Here is a 6,022-nt window from a genome sequence, read left to right as displayed (position 1 = left end):
CAAATGACCAAGCAATGCTTACTCAGATGCCTGGGTACCACGTGACACAGACGAGCGGACACATAAAAATTAACTATCACGGGCACATCATCCTGTTTTGTTCTGAGAGCCAGCTGTCGACGGTTTCCTAACACACCAGGTATCAGATGTCTTCAGCACGCACATGAATGCTAGGTCAGCAGGAAGGAGTCCTATACTCCGAGGTCCAGGACAGTCACCTCTCTGGTGTGCATCCCTGTTAGCCCCCTAGCACTCCACACCCCATCTGTGCTCTGGTTGGTTAAATCCCCTGTCACTGGATGAGTCCGCAGGGGCCCAGGAAGTGAGTGGACCAATAAGGCCTGAGCGACAGTGGAAGAGGAGGAACTCCCGGGCCAGGCCGGATACAGCACCTTCAGAGTAAGGAAAGACTGCAGCAGGGGCCAGGCCTGCTTGGGCTTGGGCAGTTACTAGGCAGCTCATAATGATGAGGACCACACACAGAATGAAAGGGGCCCCAGGCTTGGTGGTGCATACCCATCCTGGCTACTCAGGGTACTGAAGAGGACTCGAGCGCACGAGTCTGAGGCCACCCCAGCAATATAACAAGACTATTTCAAGAGAAACAAACAAAAAAACCAATTGTCTTGGGACCGAGGGTGTAGTTTAGTGGTGGTCTTAGCGAGGGTTACTATTGCTGTGATAAAACACTATGGCCCAAAGCAACTTGAGGAGGGGAGGGTTAATTTTATTCACACTTCCATGTAACAGCATCATCTAAAGCAGCCAGGGCAGAAATTCACTCTGGAGCAGGACCCCGGAGGCAGGAGCTGAGGCAGAGGCCATAGAGGAGGCTGCTCGGGCTTTTTCTCCCTTCCTCTTCCTCCCTCCCCCCTCCCTCCTTCACTCTTTCCCTCTCTCCTCCCTCTCTCCTCTCTCTCTCTCTCTCTCTCTCTCTCTCTCTCTCTCTCTCTCTCTCTCTCCCACTCCCACCCAAGCACTGTGGTTAAAGGTGTGTGCCACCACACCCAACTTCAGCCTGCTTTCTTTTAGAACTCAGGACTACCAGAGGTATCTCCACCCTCAAGGAGCTGGGCCTTCCCACATCACTAATTATGAAAACGCCTACTAGCTTGGCTACAACCCGATGTTGTGGAGGCGTTTTCTCAGTTGAGGCTCCCTCTTCTCAGATGACTGTCGCTCACGTCAAGTTGAAGCAAAAACTAGCCAGTATACAGAGAGTGTTGGCTTTGCATGCCCAAGGCCCTGCGTTTCGGCCCCAGTGATGCTATGGAGTCCCCAAGAAAGCACTGCCGTTGGGAAGAAAAACCCAGTTCTGCGTTTAGTAAAGGAAAGGTTCTGGGCACTCTCTGTGAATGTGCCTCGTCTGAGCTTCAGTTTCTGTGCCACACAAGCGGCCATGCAAAGTCATGCTCAGTTCTACCAAAGTATTGCCAGTGCCCACCTGCCCCGTGTACTAACAGGATTTAGACTAGGTGTAATAATTCTGCGTGAGAGGGATCTTGGCGGCAGATGGGTCTGAGCCACGGTGAGTGAAGCCCACGGTGGATGAAGGACAAACACTCTGTGCAGACAGAACTTAAGTGAGGAGTTTTTATTGAGATAAAGGGGGTGGGGGAAGGGAAGGGAGAGAGACAGAGATGTGGACGGATGGCCTTTTAAAAGGACAGGGTCCTGTCTGCCGTGTACGCACTCTGCCAGGTCCCCAAGGGACATCAGGTGTGGGGACACAGTGTGCCTGGATGCTAACGCTAGGACTGCCTTCATGTAATGTCCACTCATTGGGGTGGCCCACATTGTGGGGTCTGATAGCATGGCTTGAAAGGGGCAATTTCTCCCTGCTCAGGACCCTCACAACCTGGCCGGTTTCCACACCCAGGTGATGGAAGTTGCTGGGCAATGGGAGAGATGCTAGAACCGGATGCAACTTTTGGAAGATTTGTGTGTCTGACAGTCCTTCAACCTGGGTCCTCGGAGATGGAACTAGAGTTGGTGGCTGCCAAATGTTTATGATGTGCCACTGGCTCTGAAGCTCTTTGTTCCCCAAATCACTTAGGAAAAGTCCAGCATGTAATCAGCATGGAGCTGTTTAGACGTTTTCTTGGGCTCCAGGGTACAAACCTCAGCACTGGGGTGTTTGCTCAAGCCCCGTCCAGGTGAAAGGCAAAAGGCTCAACGAGTCTCACGTCAGCTTCACACCCAAAGGAGCCGTTTACAATTTGAGACAGGTGCTACTCGTGGGATGTCAGGAAAAACATCAGTGTTCATCGTGGTATATCCTTCTCTAGAGGCCAACCCCGACTTGGAACTAAGAACCCGAGTACAGGTGGTTTACTGGGAGGTCCAGAAAACACCACAAGGAAAGTGAGGAGGAGTGGCGGCCAGGAGTGAGCACGGTGAGCGCTCTCAGCCAGCTTGCCCTGTGGGCAGCTAGAGCCACCTACACCGGGAAAACAAACGCCTGTGTGAAACACACTTCAGTCCTGCCTGGGCGCTGGCTGGGAAGCTGGGAGTTTTGATATGCCAGCTTCCACCCAGGAGAGCAGCTCCTGCAGGGGTGGTGTCCTTGGGGCTTCTGGGAAGGCCCTGGCTGTCAGACAAACCTGTGAGAGGTGGGAGTCCTACAGTACACGTGACTTTCTTAACACCCAAGCTCACCGGTTACCTCAGGCAAAATTGTCCCGCGCTACCGTCTCGCCAGCAAGAACCACACGGAACACTAGGATCCTTCTGCAGAATAGCTTTATGTCTCTTGGGAGCAGAGCATAAGCCAACACGGCCGTGGGGACCCAGATAAGATGGAACCCATCCCTTATAAAGGAAACAGACCCTGCCCTGGACGTGTCATTCCCGGATTGGCTGACTGCTCCCAGTCCCAGGTGAAACCTCGGGAGTAGGCAGGGACGCAGCGGTAGAGAGTTACAAAGCACGTGCGCTGAGATTAAAGGCGTGTGCCGCCACACCTTGGGGTCACAGAGGTCAATCTCTACCTTTGTTCCTAGAAGCAATGGAGAATGTGGTCCGGCCCTCCACATATCCCCCTTTTTTTACTTCTTTGCAGAAAGGCAACTCCCTAGGAAGGTAAAGATAGAGGTCGCACTTCCCAAAATGAAAACATAAAAATGGGCTTACACGGAATCTGTCCCTAGGCTCATGACACCTGGAACCTATCCGGCCTGCCCTCTGCCATTTTTCTGGGAAAGGGAATATACAGCAGAAAACCCTTAAGCAGAGCGACTTATCTCTCAGAGAGGGCCATTCTCTGTGCGATGCTCTTCAGCTCGACAACCTTCAGGGCTAGCTAAGCCAAGCACTCCACCCTGTGCAATGGACCACAGTCCTAGGGGTGCAGGAGCTGGTTGGCTTAAACCCTACTGCTTTAGATAACCACACATCAGTAGAGGCCCCCTGTTTCAGGGCAGCCAGCGCTTGTGCAATAACCACTTTGTCCCTACAATTTTGGGATTTGAGTCAGCAGACCATCCATAGGAAAAACACTAATCCATAGCATAGGACTGTTCCAAAACATTTCCACCCCCACCCATTCTTTGAAGTAGGGGAATGAGAGACACGGCCCAGGACTGAAGTCCTACGGCCAAGCTTATAAATCATCTCTAGGACAGTAGGGAGGGGGCCCAGAGTCTTATTGGTTGTAAAAAATCGGGGAGACACGGCCATCCTATGGTTGACTGGTAACAACTTCAGGAAGGCTGAGAGTGTCCTCCATCGGTGCTCTGTCATCCATCCGCAAAATGACAAGAGGAACAGCAGCCAGGTCCTCAGGCGAATCCGTGTGTTGTGGATCACTCTTCACTGTTCGGGTCAATCGCTCTGGCAGCCAGAATGGGCTTTCTTGATCCTGTGGGAAAACACAAACAGCTCCCCTGGATCTCAATAAGATGGGATCCGGGCCTTTCCATTCATTAGAAAGCACACTTACAGCTGTATCGGCTATCTGGCGGTAGGCGCCGTAAGGGTAGTTTGTCTGGGCAGCGGCATAGTGCCCTCGCCCAGTCAGGAGGTCAAATGTCCATTGCTGTTGTTCTGGAGTTAAGGCCTGAGCGTTAGCTCTGGCCTGTTCCTGGGCTGCCTCGTGCCACAGCGCTTTCCATTCCAAATATTGACCCATGCTGATGAGCGATGCTTTTGCAACTGTTTCCCAGTCCGCTGGAGTCATGGCAGACAAGGCCAATCTATCCAACTGGGCTAAGGTAAAATTAGCAGTCACTCCATACTTTCTGACTGACTCTGCTAATTCTTTGATTTGATTGTACTCCACAGGTGCATGTAATCGCCCGTTTTCCCCTTCATAAACGGGGAAAGCCAAGTGTAGCTTTCTCTTGACCTTATCAGGGATAAATGAAAAGGTCTTTGGCCCAAGGCTTTCCTCATAAGGAGGCGCCGAAGGGGCAATTGAGGGAAGGTGTAGCCTATAATGAGGCGGATGGACCGTTTGGGATAACCTCATGGCCCTGCCGTTGGCTAATTCTACTTCCTCCTCTGTATCCATTTCTCCTTCCTCTTCTCCTGCAGAAGACTTTTGGCCTTGTGGGCCAATATTCTCCCCCATTTCTACTTCCTTAGAATTCCTGGAGGGTCCTTTTTCCTTAATTTTTTCTCTCACGCGCGCGTCTAACCTCCCACTGCATTCAGTTTCTGATATTCTGTCCTGAATTTCCTCCGCCCTTGCAACAACCGCTTGGCAAGATTCATCTTTTAAGCAATTTTTGATGGAAAATAAGAGAATTGCTAAGATAAGCATCAAGGCCTGTATGAAACCTTCCCAATGCGGAGACAAGTCGAGCTCAAAACCGAAAAATCCAGGAACAGACATTACCTCTCTGATATGCAGACCCTGCAGTTCTGAATCCTTCCTGAATCCAAAGTGAATCCAAGAGATCCCCGTCGGTGCGGTGGTCAAGATTCCTCGGCGTCCCGAGGGCTTCGGCACCAGATGTCCCGCGCTACCGTCTCGCCAGCAAGAACCACACGGAACACTAGGATCCTTCTGCAGAATAGCTTTATGTCTCTTGGGAGCAGAGCATAAGCCAACACGGCCGTGGGGACCCAGATAAGATGGAACCCATCCCTTATAAAGGAAACAGACCCTGCCCTGGACGTGTCATTCCCGGATTGGCTGACTGCTCCCAGTCCCAGGTGAAACCTCGGGAGTAGGCAGGGACGCAGCGGTAGAGAGTTACAAAGCACGTGCGCTGAGATTAAAGGCGTGTGCCGCCACACCTTGGGGTCACAGAGGTCAATCTCTACCTTTGTTCCTAGAAGCAATGGAGAATGTGGTCCGGCCCTCCACACAAAATATTTAAATAAATTTCCCAGGTTTCCCCGCCTACAAAGGCAAGGCTTACAAAGCCGGCTTACAAAGCCGACCACCTTTTCTATGGTGACAGCGACTGCCAGTAATGTAATAGCTGGCAAAAATATTTTTTAAAATATACTCGTTTTATAAGGTGGTCTTTTTTTAAAGTCTTATTACAGTTATTTTCTAACTTTTAATAAAGATTTACTTTTTATTTTATATGAGTCCCAGGACCCACATGAAAGCTAGATGATGTGATTGATGTATGGCTCTAACGCCAGTGGGCGGGGGAGGGGGGCCTCCCTAGCTATTGCTGGTGGTGGTTTAAATTTCTAGTTTGCAGCCCTGTTTCTGGTCTATGGAAAGTTCATTGGCTAGACGGATCTTATTTCCTTGCTAAATTAACTGTCAGGGCAGTTGAAGGAGTCAGTGGGTTGGGTTTTGCATTGAGGATTTTGTGATCTCTGTGAATAGAGATGGTTTCTCTTCTCCCACAACTGTCGAGACAGAATCTGCTCTGAAGAAAGAGTCTGATGTGTTTTTATTATGTGAGTTCTGTGGCTGAGTCCATCGGGTCCCAGCACCCCCTTCTCTAGGGACAGCCCTCTCCCCCACCCCACCTCACTCTCACTGATGCAGTGAGAGCAGCGGCTCAGGATGCTGTCAGTCACCCCCACACCCACCTGTGCTCCCACAGTGCTGACT

The sequence above is a fragment of the Myodes glareolus genome, chromosome 3 (assembly GCF_982192425.1).
Source record: "Myodes glareolus chromosome 3, mMyoGla1.1, whole genome shotgun sequence".
Lineage (NCBI taxonomy): Eukaryota > Metazoa > Chordata > Mammalia > Rodentia > Cricetidae > Myodes > Myodes glareolus.
The sequence above is the reverse complement of the archived record's forward strand: the minus strand, read 5'-3'. Positions refer to the sequence as shown.